Genomic DNA, 19,628 nt, shown 5'->3' with positions numbered 1-19,628 from the left:
GTATACATGACAATAACTTTTTCTTCTCTTTTTCTTTTTTTGGGGGGGCCACACCTGCAGCATATGGAGGTTCCCATCAAAGGATCATATTGGAGTTGCAGCTGCCAGCCTATGTCACAGCTCATGGCAATGCCAGATCCAAGCTGCACCCACAATCTATGCTGTAGCTTGTGGCAATGCTGGATCCTTAACCCACTGAGTGAGGCCAGGGATCAAACCCACAACCTCAAGGAGGACTATGTTAGGTTCTTAACCCACTAAGCCACAATGGGAAATCCAGTAGTTATTTGTTAAATGAATGAGTGAGATGATATTGTAAAGAGATGTCCATGACATGGCAACTGACAGGACATTCAGTAAGACTGATGCTCCTTCATGTGACTCACAGCATGATTTTCATTTCACACACACACACACACACACACACACACACACACACACACACACACACACACACACGCCATGACTCTCTCAAGGCCCTAAAAGCCTATAGGTACCACTGGAGTTACATGAAAGGTAATACTTCAGATTCCTCCTGTGCTTATCCTTACCTGCTTAACAGAGCAGGTAATGCAAATAATGACATCAATAGATAATAAGAAAGTAGAGACAAATGTAAAAAAAATTACGTTCTGTTGTTTTACTCTGTTGATGTTTAATATGCAGACTTTCAACAGACCCTTCAAAATGTACCTTCTCTAAAGGCTATTACACTTCTCTGCTTCTGTGAAATCTAAAGGCGTGTGGATGTGCGGACGCCTGTGTATCTCCTTCCTGCATAGTTTGTGTCCTTTGGCCAGTCTTTTCCTGGAAGGGGTGGATGGTCTTCAATGTTTTCCTCTTTTGTGGCCCTAAGTCAGCACCAGTCACATATCACAGGATATCCACAATCTGAATCTGGATAAAAAGCTTCAAAGTCTCTCCTGTCCTTTGGCCTAACAGCTTTTCCTGGGCTCTTCAGAGCCAGGCTGTCATTTCATGGCCAGACTGAGTCTCTCTGGGCTCATACTGGGCAGTTTTTGTTTTTCTGCACAAGATATTTGTTCACTGAAATGGAAGCCAGAGAGTTCCCGTTATGGCTCAGCAGTTAACAAATCCGACTAGGAACCATGAGGTTGTAGGTTCAATCCCTGGCCTTGCTCCGTGAGTTAAGGATCCGGTGTTGCCGTGAGCTGTGGTGTAGGTTGCAGACGCAGCTCGGATCCTGCGTTGCTGTGGCTCTGGCGTAGGCTAGAGGCTATAGCTCTGATTAGACCCCTAGCCTGGGAACCTCCATATGCCGCGGGAGTGGCCCAAGAAAATGGCAAAAAGACAAAAAAAAAAAAAAAAAAAAGAAAGAAAAAGAAAAAAGAAAAAAAAAAGAAAGAAATGGAAGCCAGGAGCAGTAGCTGGGAATGCCCTGAATTATTTTGTTCACAGCCCCTCCATCCTTCTTCCCCGCAGTAATCTAAGAAGTAGAGTGGATCATGTTGAATTTAAAGATTTAACAAGTGAAAGAAGATAAATCTGAAAGCACTTCTGACTTTCGACACCTTATTTCTCCCAAAATAGTTTAAACAGTATTTTTGGATGAAAGAAAAGGTGAAGATAGGTAAAGGAAGAGCTGAACTTAGTTCTCTTTTTCCTAGTCATCTGAAGCATTTTCTTAAATGGCTGCAGCTTATCTAGAAAACCCTAGAGATGTCCAGGGCCCTTTCTTTGTGTTGTGATGGCTTTCCCTTGCCTTTCCTACTGACCCTCTAGTGCCCACTCATCACCACTTATCCCTGGGAGAAATCTTAGTGCATTAATGAAATCACTAATGTCTGGCCATATATACCCTAACACCACTGTTGCTAGAATGACATTTATATTATGCTCTGCCTCCTGTATCTTTCATGAGGGAGTTTTAATGTGTCACTAAAAAATACTGGATAACACTCTTTATTAGCCCCCTGATACCCCAGCCCATCAATACTTGTCCAGCCTGATGAGATCATGCTATGGTTCTTAATCAGAGTGAAAGAGAGTAAGAAATACCTTTATTAAAAAATCAATTAAAAACCAGTTGCCCCAGGTAAACAAAAAGCATCATCAGGGCATGAAAAGAGGACAAATAATGAAATGAAGTGGCAGGAGGCACTACTCAGGAAAAGGCCTGAAGATGACTGGTCACTTCCATGCATGGCAGATTCTTGTTTTGTTTTAGACAAAACTTTTTCCTTCAAAGACAAACAATGCAGGCACTTACTCTCCTGTGCTCTGAATTATTACATGGATAGACATACCTGGTCCTCAACACACCCAGCCACAGGGAGGAAGCCTGCTTAACTTAGCAGGGTAGTACAGGCCTTGGGGTCCTGCTTTAGAAGCAGAAGGGACGATGGTTTGAAGTCCAGATTTCAAAATCTCATTCTCAGAGAGTCCTCTTGTGATCATGCTGAGAAGAGCCCAGAAATGTGCATTTTAAGCGAGCACTCCAGATGGGTCCCATGCACTCTTTTAAGGTGTGATCTTATGTATGCCTGACCTTCTTAGGGCAGAAAATTCACCAGGAAGCCCTGGATGCTGAGATCTCCCAATGAATACACCCTGCTCACCACCCATCCTGACCAAGACATGGAATATTCTCCTTCCCTCTAAAAAAGACCCCTCAGCCCCACTGCAGTCCCGCCTGACTTCCTGCCCAGGAAACTACTGATCTGATTGAAACAATCCCATTTACCATGGCGGCAGAAAGCATAAAATACCTAGGAATAAACCTACCTTAAAGGGTCAAAACACCTGTACTCTGAAAACTATACGACAGTGGTAAAAGAAATCAAATACGACACAAACAGATGGAAAGATACACCATGCTCTTGGATTGAAGACTCAATATTATCAAAATGACTATACTACCCAAGCCAATCTACAGATTCAGTATAATCCCTATCAAATTACCAATGGCACTTTTCACAGAACTAGAACAATATTTTAACATTTGTTTGGAAACACCAAAGACCCAGAATAGCCAAAGCAATCCAGAGAAAGAAAAATGGAGCTGGAGGAATCAGGCTCCCTGGCTTCAGACTATACTACAAAGCTACAGTCATCAAAACAGTATGGTACTTGCACCAGAAATATAGATCAATGAAACAGGAGAGAAAGCCCAGAAGTAACCTCAAGCACCTATGACCAATTAATCTATGACAAAGGAGACAAATGTATACAGTGGAGAAAAGACAGTCTCTTCAATAAATGGTGCTGGGAAACCTGGACAGCTACATGCAAAAGAATGACATTGGAACATTCTTTACCACCATACACAAAAATAAACTCAAAATGGATTAAAGATCTAAATGTTAAGACTGGATACCATAAAACTTGTAGAGGAAAACACAGGCTGAACACTCTCTGACATAAACCGCAGCAGTATCTTCTCAGATCCACTTAACCACCATAGCTGATTTTTGCTATTCTAGAACTTTGTATGGAGTCACCCTCTGTTGTGTCTTGTTTCTTTTGTGCAATATCATGTCTATGGAATTTTGTGACATAAGGAATGTTAGCACAGTTCTGGGCCACATTTACCTGATGGCAGTTGCTACCATCATCATCAATATCATTTTATCCTCTGAAGATTTATTATTATTATTTGCTTTTTAGAGCCACACCTATGGCATATGGATGTTCCCAGGCTAGGGGTCAAATCAGAGCTACAGCTGCTGGATCCTTAACCCACTGAACGAGGCCAGGGATCGAACCTGCAACCTCATGGTTCCTGGTCGAATTCGTTTTCACTGTGCCATGATGGGAACTCCAATTTATTATTAATATTTTGGTTTTCTTTACTACTGAAAAGTAATGGGAATAAATATGGTAGCCATGAGGCCCGGGCAAAATACTTTTTTCAGAATGATAGTCTTCCTGTTGGAAGCTTCAGCTGCATCAGAGAAACCCTGAAACATCAGACTCAAGATGAGGCACCTGAGTGCAGCTTGGCTGTCATACAGACACTGATGGCTGGAGCTCTGTGACTCTGACCACCACAATTTATCATGATTTCCTAGAGAGCCAGGGCACGATTCTTATGTGAATGTTCCTGCTTAAAACATACCAATTCACAAAGCTCATGAGTAACGGAGCCAGATTCCTTGAGATATGGGAAGAAACCCTTCATTTCAAAACAGCACTCCCTACATTTCAACTTCTAAAAAGCTGTCCAGGGAATTTCATGTGTTCTCTTTAATTGTTTTCAGGCTATAATTGTGACACTTAGAATACGTCTAACTAGAAAAATAGAGGGGACATCATAGCACACAAACATTCTTGTGTTCATTTCTGTTTCAAAATGCACTTCTTTACATGGGACTGTAGATGGAAAAATTAGCCTTCGATGTATTATTTATGAATTTATTTTTGTCATGAAGGCTTTCAACCTGAAGTCCCTCCAGAGCAGAAGAGAAACTCTTTCCAGGAAAATTAAATCTAGGCCTAAAAAATATATGGCACCAAGCTCTATTTAGTAAGGTATTCCCCTGGTAGAAAGCCCGACATTAGACATTATGCCCTACTTGGAAAAAATAACATTCTGATGAAATACTTTTCATGTGGAATAAAAAAAAGAGATAGCAAGAAACACACATACAAAAGCAGATGTCCTGAGTAAGGGCAACTTTCCCTGCCATGCTGATGAGGACAGAACCAAGTGGCTTATGGGAAGGACTTCATAGTTCATTCCATGGCAACCGAGGTATTAGTGATGGAACATGAAGGGGAGAGTGAGGAGTCAGAGCACTTGGAACAAGCACTTTGAGGCTCTGCCAGGCCCCTTCGCTTGTAGTTAGTTTGGGAGAATCCCTTCGTTTTGCTTTTAGTACCTAATTTTGTGGGCATTTTATTAATTCGTTCAATAAATTCCTATTCTGGAAGTTACCATTGTGGCTCAGCAGTAACGAGCCTGACTAGGATCCATGAGAATGTGGGTTCCATCCCTGGCCTCTCTCAGTGGGTCAAGGATCCTGTGTTCCCGTGAGCTGTGGTATAGGTCAAAGATGTAGCTCAGATCCTGCATTGCTGTGGCTGTGGCGTAGGCCGGCAGCTGTACTGCTGATTCGACCCCAAGCCTGGGAACTTCCATATGCTGTGGGTATGGACATAAAAAGCCAAAATAAGTAAATAAATAAATGCCTAGTCTGTGCCAATTGTGTGTCAGGTGCTGGACAAGCTACCAGCTGCTTATGGCTCTGTCTTTAAAAAAAAAAAAATCAGAGAGAGATAGAATCTCACTTTAATGTGGAATGGGAGACATTCTAACTTCCTAAAAATCATGTTTTGGCTCTATTGAAAAATGTGTAGGATTATGACTGCTCTTAAAGAGATAAGACTGTAGGGTTTGATATGTGTCAGGTCCCTACCTGGTCCCCAGGATATTACGCTCAGTGCACCTTAATATATATGTCTTGTGTCCCTGTGATCTCGGGTCTTATTTGGGACTGGGTTCCTTACATGGACCTGTAGATGGAAAAACTAGCATTCGATGTATTAGGGGCTGGGGTCTTATTCATCTCCATCTCCCTAGGGCTTAGCAGAGGGCTCAGGATCCAAAATCACTCCAAAAAAATTCTTCAATAGATCAATGAACATGAATGGGAATCAAGGAGCTCTACTCATTCTCCTCAAAAAAAAAAAAAAAAAAAAAAAAAAAACATACAGAGACCAACACTCAATAGAAGGTAATTCAATTAAGAATCACCTGGAGAGTTGATGTGAAATGCTCATTTTCTGGTAGTTCCCAGGGAAACCTTAATTAGGTCTGGGCTAGGTATGAGGAAAGCAAGTATTTAACGAGCTCCCCAGTGGTTCTTAGGATCAGGCACATCTGGGGAAACGCTGCTCCAAAGTCAAAGATAGCTATACGGATACAAGAGCAATTGAACAATAAGAGGTAATGTTTAGCTGGAGACCTTATTTGCATGGACACTAAGCACTGGCACCTAAAACATACTTTTAAAAAATAAGCTAATGCTCATATTCATTTACACAGAAGTTCTGTTGCAGAGCCAGCCTTCCATTCCACAGTGAGTGATCACTAAGTGATGGGACTCTGCCCTGGGGCTCCGGACTAAACCCCACCATCAAAGGCTGCTGGATCTTAGCAGTTCCACTGTTGCTACTTCCATTTCCCAGTTTCAATTCCTGATGTAAATGAGAGCCATTCCGAGGGTGTCTGAGAGCTAAATTTACTGCCCATTGATTTTCACAAACCCTGTGTGTCCTATGAAATCCTCTTAAATGAGGATCAGATACAGCAACAAAACTGGGAAACTGAATAGGAAACACCATAGCTCAGAGTGAAATGTGAATATTCATCTGTCCTGCTGAAAAACATGGGCCCGGTGTGATCCAACATAAGCCCTGGCCAATGTTGATAAACACATATTTTAAGGAAAAGCCTCAGACAGACCCCAATTATTGTACAGATGTCCAGGTTAGAGCAGGACAAATGGGGCAGCAACTCTAATTGGCTCCTTGAACAAATTCAAATTTTGAATAAGCCAGAGAAAGGGTGAGGTTGCTGCAGCATCGTTTACTGGGAACTTCCTGCAAAAGCATTACTTAATTGACATCCTCAAACATAACAGTCCCTTCTAGAACCAGTCACGAAGTGCCACTTGCAAGCTTATGAATCCATAGTGATGAGCAATGATCCCTCTGCCAGCGAATGACTGGTAACCTGAGTCAGTCACCTTTCCTCCATCCCAGACGCAAACACATCAGGCTTGCATGCACATTCGCCCATTTGCATCTTAGTGTAATTGAACAAATTGCCTACCTACTGTTAGGGTTTCTTCTGCTAGGTGCTGGAAGTATAAAGCAAAATAAGCCTTGGTCTGAAACCGCACAGAATTTATAATCTGATGAAAAACTTTTCATCAGATAAATAAATAAATAAATAACACCCAAATAAATAACACCATCAGGGTAGATTATGCTAAATCCCCAACTGTGAGATAGACCAGCACTTCTCAAACTTTCATGTGCACTGGAAACAAGTGATCTTGTTATAATGCAGATTCTGATTCAGTCAGTCAAGGCTGGTGCCCTCAATCCTACAATTCTGATAAGCTCCCAGGTAATGCAATGGGTTTTGATATAAGAATCACACCTTGAGTGATAAGGCACTGGCTGATAATGCATTTCAGGCCTGCAAGTATGGCTGGATACAAAGGCTTCTTTCCAGGGTCATGAAAACTAGTTAGGAGCTCAACGTTGGAGTCTGGTTGTAGAGTGTTCTCAAATGCCCCTTACAAGAGTCTGAACCTGAAGGGACAGTTTGTGTTCTTGATGGCCCTGGAAGAATCTAGCCGTTCCTGTAGCTGATGGCGAGATGACATCAGTCACATGTAGTCCCGTCACCCAATGCTTACACAAATAGAGTCATATTAAACAAGTTAAGCTAATACGCTATTCTGGGGCTCTGAGGATTTCACAGAACATTTCAGAAAGCAATTTGGGGTGACTTTCTCCATGCTGCAAGCAAGTTATTCCTGTAACCAAGGGCAGACTATAAATATGACACATCTCTATGTGGTAATTGCTTTATTTCGGATTAAGACTAGCAATTTTCTTGTCAGAGACAGGCATGCAGGAGAAAGGGAGTGGGGACATTTGGACAGCTCAGGCAGTTTTTGCAATTTGAAAAGCCATCTACAGTTATTTTCTTTTAAATTAACGTGGCAGATTCAGCATTAGCACCAAATTTGTTTTCTCTTGTGGTCTCTTTGGTTTGATCCTCCTTAAAGCAAAAAACTTTAGTAATTCTGCTAAGCGCAGACCTATTGTGTCTTGCTTTTTTTCCCTCTAATCCGGACTGACTTTACCCCAAGAGTTCTTGGGGGCAGTGGATGAGAAAGCTGGAAAAACTGCATCTTGGTCGTGGACACCCAGGTTCACTAATCCTTTCCACCCTCGTCATTAAACTAAGTGTGCCCAGAACCACAGTTAGCTCTGTGTACCCAGCTAGTCGCCATGTGTTTATGTGTCTTTTGTATGTTACCATGTGTGTATTAATCTTGTCTTCCCCAAAGCACCAACTGTGGCCATGTGCACTCAGTGATTATGCGGTGAATGTGACGAAATCCTTCCACGCCCTCAAGAGAGCATTCACAATGTTCCCCCACATTTTTTGGTCTATTCTTTCTCAAAATCATTTTTGGAAGTCGTAGAGCATGCCTGGAGAGGAAAATAAGGCAGACTTCACCTTTATTTAGGAAGTTCTACTTTATCTATGTAGAAAAAAAATCTGCAGCAGAAACAACAAAATGTTAACATTTGTTAACCCTGGGTGGTGACTGCGGTGTTGGATATATTTGTTTCCCCTACTGTTGAAATAGCATTTTAACTTTTTTCAAAATAATTCGAAAAAAAAGCTCTGTGGTGAACTCAGGATAAACAACCCTCAGGGCACAAAGTAGTTTCCCTCTGACTCTCTTTCTTGCCTTCGCTTGCCTCGAATCTGAAACCATGTCAAGAGATTTAAAAAGACAGAGTAAGGAAATTTTGCAACTTAAAATTAACTTCCAACTACTTTTGGTTATGATTTTTTTTTTCTGTGTGTGTGTGTGTGTGTGTGTGTGTGTATACACTGAATTTTTGGCTAATTTAAATGCACAGAACCTTACTCTTTTGGATGTCCAGGCCAGTGACTTTGGACAAAAGCAGAGTATGCAAGCACCATAAAAGCCACGATACAAAAAAAAAAAAAAAAAAAACAGTTCTGCCCCCTCAACCCATCTGTGTCAATTCCTAGAGTTTCGCCTTTCCCATTCATTTTCAGATGACTTCTCTTTCTAGGTTCTAATGGTGAGAGGCTCCTCTTTTTCAGTCAGTACAATATCATTTTTCATTTTTCCAAAGCAGTCGGAGGTAAACAGAACCGGGAATATAATTTCTTATAATAAAGCTCTCACTTCATTTTTCAAGCCAAAAAAATATCAAATGCAGCTCTTCTGAAATTTACTTTTAATTTCCTGATCTTTTGGGGTAAGTGGATTTCCCATGGCTTTCCCATAGAGAGCTAATCGCAGCTCACATTTAGTCATTAGAATCGCACGTGAAATTTCTGTCAGCATCCTTGCGAAGAGTGCAGAATGAACCAACACCAAATTTATTTCACTCTCAACGGCCAAGCCCCACTTCCTTTCCGGTTTCCATTTTGTGTCAGAGCGCACAGTAAGCTGGTTTGACACAAAGGTGACAGCGCTTCTTTTCTTCCGTTTCATTTAATTAGTTTTAGCAGAGACACAAAGACGTTTTAAAATTGCTTTCAGCACCTTCTTTTCAAATGCGACATTCCAAGTTTAAGCTCACACTTAAGTGTAATGAGCCTGTTATCAACACCTGACAGAAAGGAGCATAATGAATGAATACATATATTCAAACATGCTCTTGACAAGACTGCTTATATCATTCCTATGAAAGCACTGCATAGATTATTTCTGTCTACTTTTTATGCATATCATTTTCATAATCTACCGTGGTGCCTTAGCAATACTAGGAGTTTCTGAGAAAAATAGCTTCACCCTACAAACACTTTGGAGAAAAAAGTGAAATAAGTGAAAATACTCATTCCTCCTTTGTGCTCACTTCAAAAAGTAACTTCACATTTTCACTGAAAGCAATGAGAAGCTATATTCCTACTTGGGAAATACATATGCTCTATTAATGGAAGTCAGGAAGCAAGCATGAGTAATTTAAAAAGAAGACAATTTTATAACACGCATTAGGAAAAAACCCCAGAGACTCGAGAGGCCAGAAGAGGTAGCAAATAGATATTGAAATGGACATATAGGACTTCTTACGGACTTTTGATCATTTGAGCATGCACTATTTTAAAGTGCTGAATGTACATGTTTACATGGTAGTTTTAGCTTGTCATAAGGTTTCTGTGATAGGAAATGAACAGAAACTAACCGCCTCCTTTATAAGGAAAAAAACCAACATATACGCAAAAAAATTTTTTTTTTCTTTTACAGTAAAGAGCCGTGTGGTCTGTCAACTTTTAAGTTAATACTTATAACATGACATGGCTTTTCAATATGAGAACTTCAATACAAGAAAAGTATTTGTATGTACTCTTTAGATAAAGCAAGGAGCTGTTTCATATATTTGAAGAACTCGCAGCCAAAATAATCAGCTCCTAATCTACATTCCCATTATAACACTTTGGACATTTTTAATTTACGCATATGGTCTACTTGAGGACGCAAGCAAATACATCCCTGCAAAGAAAAGACAAATATTTATGTACAAATAAATAGGGTTTTAGCGAACAGGCACTCAGATGTGAGGGCTGATGTTTTATGACTTGACTCTTAGCCTCGATAAAACATGCTCACAAGGCAGCATTTTTCTTTGGGGATAAGTCATAACTTTGCCACGGAGGGCTATTAGGGGACCATTTACTGACATGGGACTGAACCTACAATTCCCACAGAGCAATGTTATTTTAAAAGGAAGGCTGATATAGGGGATTTTCGGGAAAATCCTCCCAGGGGGCCTGAGGTTCCCTTGGTGCCAGACATGCAACACCGTTTTCCTTATTGAAATAGAGAACAGTAGGTTGCTGCAATTGTTCCCGAGTGAGAGATGGCAGAAGCACATCGCTTCTCCACGTGTGACATCTGCAGGTTTACACTGCCGGAAAAACGAACAGCATTGAAAGCACAGGCTGTTTTGAGAATTCTCCCTGGCCTGCTTGGAGAGATGTTTGTTTCCCTGTCTATGTGTAGAGAGAGTGTGCTTTAGTTTAAGGTCTAATAATATCTCCTGTGGGAGGACTTGCCCTAAGGTCGAATGGGATTGAGTCCTGGGAGGTACTGGATTGATTTCACCCTAAAACCACAACTTCGGTCCTCTAAGGGCTCCAGAGTGGTTATGAAAAGTAGTCAGGGCTCTCTCCCCCTCCAACAGATGCTGGTGCACAGATTCACCTGTAAGCATCATTCATCTGTATCCCACCCAAACATGGAATCAGGTCCTGGGGAAATATACCACTTTCTGCCAGAGCAATGTGGGTAAGAACTAAGTATTTGGGGGATGTCTCATTAATAGGGAATAAAGCTGTTAACATGCTTTGTCTAGTCTCTCTAGAGTGTCTTTTGATCTCCTGAAATTTCTCTCTTGTGCAGAAATAGACAAAGCACGGACAAGCAAGAGAAGAGAATCAATCTTGATTTGGGACAGATCCTCCTCAAGCAAAGGTCAGCCTTGTTCATTCCCTTCGGCTCACCAGCAACTGGGTAGGAATGGAGGGCAGGGTCCCCAACAGCAGGCAGAGCATCAACTCTTTGGTTCTTACTGAAGAGTGAGCAAGAAGAATTGGGCTGAAGTCACAGTATGAACATTTTGATTGTATATAAGATATAACTAACATTTTTGCATATAAGATTCCACTTTTCAAATTGCCTTCAAATTATATTGTTTATGCCTCAAGAAACCCATCATGGGAAGAAGGGGGCTTGTTATTACTACTCATTTAAAAATCAGGATTTCAGCTTTCAGCGTTCACCTTAAGTTGACAAATTTCCCGAAGAGTTCATCTAACTCCTATGACTAACGCTCCAGAAACAAGGCCCAACATTTTTCAGTGTTTACTATGTGAAAGGTATTCTGCTTAGTGTTTAATATCCATCAGTCTAATTTATTCATCCAAACCTGTAAGCTATACATATAATGTATTATATATTTCTAATATTTATTTGCATTCACCTAATTTATTTATCCCAAACTATAATAGACACGTGATGGCACAGAAGTGACAGATGAGAAAAAGGATTTCCTTTAGTGGAATCTGATTCAAATTCCAGCTCCATAGGAAGGTAGTACAGCTTCAAGGTAAACTGGAAGAGGCCTCAAGCAGCCTGATGGCCCTGAAAGCCCATTTCTACCTACCAGTTCTCTGGCCTTCGGCATGTTCCTCAACCTCTCCTCTGCAGTTTAAATGGGGATAAAATCTTGTTGAGTTGTGAATAGATTAAAGGACTTAATATAAATAATCTGCCAAGAGCGATGTCTCACATACACAAAGTGCTCCTTATCAGGCAATTCTTTTTTTTTTTTTCTTTTTAGGGCAGCACCCGTGGCATGTGGAGGTTCCTAGGCTAGGGGTCGAATTGGAGCTATAGCCACTAGCCTATACCACAGCCGTAGCCACATGGGATCCAAGCTGCATCTGTGATCTACACCACAGCTCACAGCAATGCTGGATCCTTAACCCACTGGGCAAGGCCAGAGATGGAACTCATGACCTCCTGGTTACTAGTTGGATTTGTTTCCACTGAGTCACAATGGGAATTGCCATAACTGTCCATTCTTAAAACTCTTTTTAGGAGTTCCTGTTGTGGCGCAGCAGAAACGAAACGAATAGAATAGAAGCGAAGCAAAGCTACAGCTGCTGCCCTACACCACAGCCAAAGCAATGCAGGAATCTGAGCCATGTCTGGAACCTATACCGCAGCTCATGGCAAAGCCGGATTCCTGACCTATTGAGCAAAGACAAAGATCAAATCCACATCCTCATGAATACTAGTCAAGTTTGTTACCGCTGAGTCTAAAAGGGAACTCCCAAGCCATTTACTTATGTTGTAATTCTTTTAGAGTCGGGACTAAATGATACCAAGAATTACAGAACTCACCATAAACTTTCAGGTGCATTTGTTTGGCAGGGTTTTCTGAACCAGGATTTGGGAATGGTGTTCATGAGCATTTTTTCATTAGATTTTTTAAGAATTTGATATCATTAGCCAGAAAGAGTGATGGAATCATAACAATAATTTTTACCACCTTTGATATCTGACTACACTATTTCTAGCCTTACCTCAGTGCTTCTCAAACCCTTTTCCTAAAGTGCCACTAATGATAGTGGAGAGGAGATAAGGGCCCGAAGATAGCTTGAGATGCCCAATGAAGACATTTTTTTGAAGTTTCACATTTTCCTAAAAACTAGTATCAATTTGGCAGTCAAATCTATAAACTAAGTGTATTTGTATCAATACCAGATTATTGGGGTTTTGGGTTTTTTTTTCATGGCCACAGCTATGGCAAATGGAAGTTCTCAGGCTAGGGGTTGTATAGGAGCTGCAGCTGCTGGCCTACACCACAGCCACAGCAACACAGGATCCAAGCCATGTCTGCAACCTACACCACAGCTCATGCTAACAACAGAGCCTTAACCTACTGAGAGAGGCCAGGGAGAGAACCCACGTCCTCCTAGATACTAGTAGGGTTCGTTAACCACTGAGCCATGATGGGAACTCCCCCAGATTATTATTTATCTTATAGTGTATAAGATTTTCTGTCCAAACCTTGTTTCTCTTTAAAAATATTTCTATTTTTTCCCCAATTGTAGCAACGTAATTATAGGAAATTAGGAAACCATATCAAATTATAAAGTAAAAAATTATGCTCGCCTTTAATTCTCAAACTGCTAACCAGTTGGTGATTTGCTTTTAGCTATTTGTCATATGTAAATACATATATATATGTATTTGGCAGGGTTTTCAGAACCAGGATCTAGAAATGGTGTTCATGAGCTTTCTTTCATTAGCTATTTATATTCAATTTCGTTAGATTTATATGTGTCTAAATAGAACATACAATTATGTAAAAACATACATATAATTTGCAGTCATCATTTATATATGTATGTATATTTATCTTTAAGGCTGTATCTTACGATTTTTACGTAGCGATAAGTATTTGATGGACATTTTTATAGAGCAGTTTGAGGAGCGTAAAAGTTTAAAGTACAGGATCTGTAGCCTGGGTTTCAATGCAAACTCTGCTCACGTGCTAGGCTCAAGTTCCTCATCTATAAATTGAAGCTAATAATATTCCTTTCTTCAGAGAGTGGTTGTAAGGACGAGGTAATTCATACATGAAAAGTGCTTGGACCCTCTCTGGCACATAGTCAACACCGTATAAGGGGTTAGTGTTATTTCTTCTTACTAATGTGAGAGGCTACCATTGCCACATACTGATTGGCTTTGTGTATTTCAGCCTGGGAACTGCTGGATCTTCTATTTTCTTACACTGAGCGTAGTCTACGTGCCAAAGCTACCTTGTTTTACATGTTTTCACACAAAGAAGCCAAAAATGGTCAAGCTAATTTCTCTTAGTACACTTCTTTTTTTGGAATTTTTCTAGCTATTCTTTCTTGTCCACTTTTCCATATGAGTGTAGAAGAACTTGTATCAATAAAATATTCTTATTATTTGCATGTAAATTGTATTTGTTGAATATTTAAATTCATGACCCTTTACAATCCTTGTATAATTTACTGCTCTTCCTTTTTATTACATGCTGCTTTATTTTTGTCTTATTGTACTCTATTTTCTAGGCTTTTTATCACAATCTCCCCCAGACCTGATACTTAGTTATTTTCAAAGAATTTCATCTCAATATAAAAGAAGAAAAAAGGAATGAGAAATAATATTCTGGTATGTAAAAACCAAATCTATATAGCTATGTACTTGGGTACAATTCCTAAAGAATACGTATTGAAATAGAGGTGGTGCAGGGTGTTAACAGGTTGTTATTATACGGGGGACAAACAGCGGGTTGTATGGTTAAGTGCATTTCAGAAATTCTAAGTTAAACAATATTTTTAAGTTTTTTATTCTGCAGGAAGGCTCACAAACTTTAATATCGCTGATGCCCTTTCTGAATTTCCAAAAAGAGATCTATTTTGCAGACGTGCCTAAACTTGTGACCACAGGCCCTTTTCCAGGAGGAAAAAGCCCTTAGGAATTAAGCTCCTAGACGCACCAATTTGGGAAACTCTCCTATAAATGGGTTGCTTCCAAGATTCGGGAGCTGGTACCAAGGGAGATATTTTTTTTCCTCTTTCCACAAGCACTGTTCAGGGAGGTAGACTATTCATCTTCAAATCTAGGATAATTGGTCTTGAATCTAAAGGAAATTCCATTCAGATTTGCTCTGCGTGATCACCATGAGTTCTACTTGGTGGCAATGGGATACATTTCACCTCTTCCAGTATCTTTATGTGTGTTTTAGTAAAAACTTGGGAGACAGTCAACAAGCCACATACAATTCTAAATATATACTAAATTTATTTCTAAAATGCTTCCTTTGGAAGAAAATGATTTTTTTTCCTTCAGGCATTTTTTTTTTTTTTAAACAAAACAACACCCTGTGCAAGTATAAGGCTATATACTCAAATAAAGGATTGGGTTTTTTGTTTTTTGGGGTTTTTTTTTTCCTCTTCTTTTTTTTTGGCAGGCAAGAAATCATTTTCATGCAGTCATTTGCTGGACCTTGGGGTAAAATTATATTTCATAGTTCCCTTGTTCCCAGGCTATGGTTAAAAAGAGATTGATGTCTGAAATTTCAACAGTATTTGTCTTACGAATCTGTTTGATTCTCTTGGGAATAATTATCTCATATCATTTGAAGGTTAGTAATTCCTTAGGAATGACCTTTCTGTTATAATTAGAGTAAGGGTACTTAAATGTAGCTAGGAAAAGTGAAAACTAATGGACTTATTTTCTGGCATTACTATTTTATTAAGTTGTTGCCCCTTGAAATAAAAAGCAGGAGTCATAGGGACACTGCTCAATTGAGTAATCTTTTTTTCTTTCATTTTCTGAGAATAAATAATGTTGAAATACATGGAAAAATAACATTCAGTGAGAAATAGCTCATTGTACAAAACTAAATCTATATAAACTAGGCATGTTGAAAGGCTGTTGAGAGGAATTTCCCAATGATTTCTTCTTTCCTAACTTGCTACCAGTAGTTCAGTTAGACCCAGACATTCAATTCAGGACTTCCGTGGAGCAGGAACAAATAAAGGGAAGAAGGAAGGAAAGAAGGCAAGGAGGGAGGGAGGCAAAAGAAAGAAAGCAAGGAAGGAAAAAAGAAAAAAAAAATGATAATATAAATGGTGAATCCAAAAGTCAGAGTTCTTTAATAAAAGACCAAAAAAAAGAAGAAAAACTTAGCTTGTGTAAGCCACTCAGAACTTTAGTGAATACGTATGAGGTGGAAAAAATAGCAAGAGAATTTAAAAGAACCCTCAAGTTCTACTTGCCCACAACCAAGAAAATGGAGGAGGGGAACAACCCAGCTTTGGAATTTTGAGTGCAGTGGTTCTTTGCAGCCTTAGAAGAAGATTCTAGTTTAACATTAGATCTTTGCATGTGCTGAGATGTGACCGTAGTCACAGGCTCCATGCTGTTGGGTCATGGTCTCAGTACAGTCACAAGATAAATGAATTCTTTCCTATGTAGTCTTAGATTCAAATAGAAAGTTCAGCTATGAAATATATTATTTATTCATTGTTATAGACCTCATCAATAATCCCAATCATCAGAGGGAAAAACCTAGACTTAGCAGGAATGTTGAATAGATGCCAACTACTTCTATCTCTTACTTTGTTTGGAAATTTCCTTTCATGTCAGACAGGTACTAGCCCATTGTTCTTGATCGATACCTTGAGGACCTGAAAAAATATTTTATCTGGCCACACACACTAACTGTTAGGATGAGTTTTTAAAGCCCATACATTGGCCAGTTTAAGTTAAAGGAAAATTATAGAGAAGCTTTTACAAAGCTAGGACTCTTAGAAGGACTGCCCACTATTTAGGAAATAAAAAAAAAGGTCTTCCTAACCAAAAAAAAAAAAAAACAAAAAGGAACTAGAAAACTTAAATATCCTCCACTAGGAGAGAGAAACTTGAAGCCTAGGACACTTGCAAGTGTTGAGTACAATGGGCTCCCTTAAAAATCCCCACTAATAATGAGTTCCTACTAAAAAATTATGACGCAATGAGAAAACAATTCACAATAAATGAGAGTCAGCGGACATAACTAATAGGATAATTAGAGCTTGATAATGTTAAAAAAAATCTCTAAGTATACTCTAAAATGGTTAAATGAATGAGAGAAGGAATAGAAACCATAGTGAAATAATAGGATATATTTGAATTAAAAGATTTTGAACAAAACCAAATAAAACTTCTGAAGATAAAAATGTAGGCACTGAAATTCAAAATGAGTGGGTGCATCAAAAGCAGATCAGCCACAGCTAAAGAAACCATTAGTGAATTAGGAGACAGGTGTGGGAGAATTACTTAGTAACACAAAGAGATCAGAAAAAGAAAGGTGGAACAGATGAAAGAGAGCTTAAGAAGCGTGGAGAAGAGAAAGCAAAATCCAGCATACATACAAGTTCTAGAATTGGAAAAAAGAAAGAATCAGAGTGTGGAACTAAATTACCTTGAGCCCCAAATAATTTTAATAAAACATTTATTACAGTTATAGTTCAAAACGAGCATGTTTCATTAGCAGTTCGTGAAGAACATCGGAATGAGACGTCAACCCTAAGAGAACTTTAAGGACATGGAGTAGTAGGTTAGCCATTAGTCTTAATTTAGATAAAGACGTAGGTTATAAAACTGAGTTTTCTCACACTGATTATAAAGAAAAGAACATCCCTGTGATATTCAGAGTTTCTTTTAGTATTTCCAAGCACTGCTTGAGACACTGCTTGATTTAGAGATCTACATGTGTTAGATTACTTTGTTGTAAGAACTGTGTTTGTTCACTTTGCGTTGTATACTACATCATAGGAGCTTGTATACTATGTCAGAGGCTCCAGGGATCTTGACATAAACTACGTTCTTATTAAGTTAGAAAAAGAACACTTTTCCTAGTAAAATAAAACAATGCTATTATTTTCAAGATTATTTTAAATCACAAGTATCTCATTCTTCCATAGCTGATAGGTTGAAAATCTGGCGTTTTCTCAATTTGAAGCAAGACATGAATCCCATTGTTAGGAAGCAAATTGGTCCATCAGTATAAATAAAAATCACTCTGTACCTAGTCACACCTAGATCCAGAAAAACACCAGAGGTACAAAGACAGCTTTAAAAATCATCAGGAGTTCCCGTTGTGGCACAGTGGTTAACGAATCCGACTAGGAACCATGAGGTTGCGGGTTCGGTCCCTGCCCTTGCTCAGTGGGTTAACGATCCGGCGTTGTCGTGAGCTATGGTGTAGGTTGCAGACGCGGCTCGGATCCTGCGTTGCTATGGCTCTGGCGTAGGCCGGAGGCTACAGCTCCGATTCGACCCCTAGCATGGGAACCTCCATATGCCCCGGGAACGGCCCAAGAAATAGCAAAAAAGACAAAATAAATAAATAAATAAATAAATAAATAAATAAATAAAAATCATCAGAATGAAAAGAGAGATAACCCACCAAGGAACAACAATTAGAGTGGGTATCCATTCATTCCAGTATTCAACACATTCCTCCAATATTTATGAAACCCCTACTTCATGCCAGACACTGTTGTAGATGCTTGGGGGGTAAAGCTGCAAACAGAACAGACTAAAAAAAAACACAGAAAGCAAAAAGAAAAGGTCGGAACGTGATGGAATAATATCTTTCAGTTAAAACAACCTTGTGATAATTAACTCAAATTATAGCCTCTGTCATCTCATTATATTGCACACAATCTACCCACTTTTGTTTTTAACCATTATACAGTCTGCCGCAGTTATATTTGTTTCTTGTTGCAGCTATAGAAAATTACCATATGTGAAATCAGATTGTTATGATCATTATACAACTACAGATGTGATAAATTCATTTGAGTAATAAAAAAAAGAAAGAAAATTACCATAAACTTAATATCTTAAAAGAATATAAATTTCTAATCTTACAGTTTTGGAGATCAAAAGTCTAAACTCACTGGGTTAAAGTCAAGGTGTCAGGCTTGTTGCTACTGGAGGCTCTGGGGTGGAATCCACTTGCTTGCCTTTTTCAGCTTCTGGGCTGCCAGCATGCCTTGGCTCTTGGTCCTGTCTCTGTAATCAAAGCCAGCAGCAGTGCAGCAATTTAATCTCTCTCTCCCTCCTCTTCTCCCCTTCCTCCCTTCCATTCTCTCACTCACACAGACACATCTCGGCCCACATCTTTGTATTTCCTTCCCTGGCTCTGACTCAGACGTACCTGCCTGTCTTTTATAAGGACCCTTGTGATTACAGTGGACCCACCTGGATACCCAGGAGACTCTCCTCATCTCAGTATCATCATTACACCTGCAAAGTCCCTTGTGCCACAGAAGGTAACATCCACAGGTTCCAGGGATTAGGATGTGGATTCAGACATCTCCGGGGGTCATTATTCTGTCTACCAAAGTCATTGTTTCACCTTCGCTTTTGAAAAATAATCATCCTAAAACTCTGTATCCAGTTATGAAAGCCATTCAAAGAATGAAGGTAAAATAATGATATCTCCGACAAGAATCGAGGGTTTAACACAGACTCTTGCTGAGAGAACCCCTCAGGACTTTTCTTCAGTAAGAAAACTGAATACAGAAGGAATAATTCAGAAGCAAGAGGTGTACTGCGTTGGTGGTCGAGGGGTGAGCATAGCTACCTTCCCAGAAGCAAGAGGTAAGATTTTTTTAAAATGCATATGTATATATGCATTAACTATATTAAAAACAATTCTAATTCTAAAAGTTTGAGAAATTCTAATTCTAAAAGTTTGAGAAATAAGGTAGCATACAAGTCAGATTGAGGATGGTGGGGGCCTGGTGGAGACATGAATTACAGCAACCTAGGTTCTCC

At 39.5% G+C, this 19,628-nt stretch overlaps 1 long non-coding RNA gene across 1 annotated transcript; it reads right to left on the bottom strand.

Annotated features, from left to right (window-relative positions):
• Positions 1 to 7,548: 7,548 nt before the first annotated feature.
• LOC110259778 (uncharacterized) lies at positions 7,549 to 19,007 on the bottom strand. The gene is made up of 2 exons (XR_002342117.2): positions 18,746 to 19,007; positions 7,549 to 9,363 (listed from the first exon to the last, which is right to left on the bottom strand). It is a non-coding gene; the product is annotated as an uncharacterized LOC110259778 (long non-coding RNA).
• Between the last annotated feature and the right edge of the window lie 621 nt (positions 19,008 to 19,628).

This window comes from Sus scrofa, chromosome 2, assembly GCF_054392235.1.
Source record: "Sus scrofa isolate SSC_HxYL_T2T_F1_AM1 chromosome 2, Sscrofa_HxYL_maternal_Yorkshire_Landrace_v2.0, whole genome shotgun sequence".
NCBI classification, from domain to species: domain Eukaryota; kingdom Metazoa; phylum Chordata; class Mammalia; order Artiodactyla; family Suidae; genus Sus; species Sus scrofa.
The sequence above is the reverse complement of the archived record's forward strand: the minus strand, read 5'-3'. Positions and strand labels throughout refer to the sequence as shown.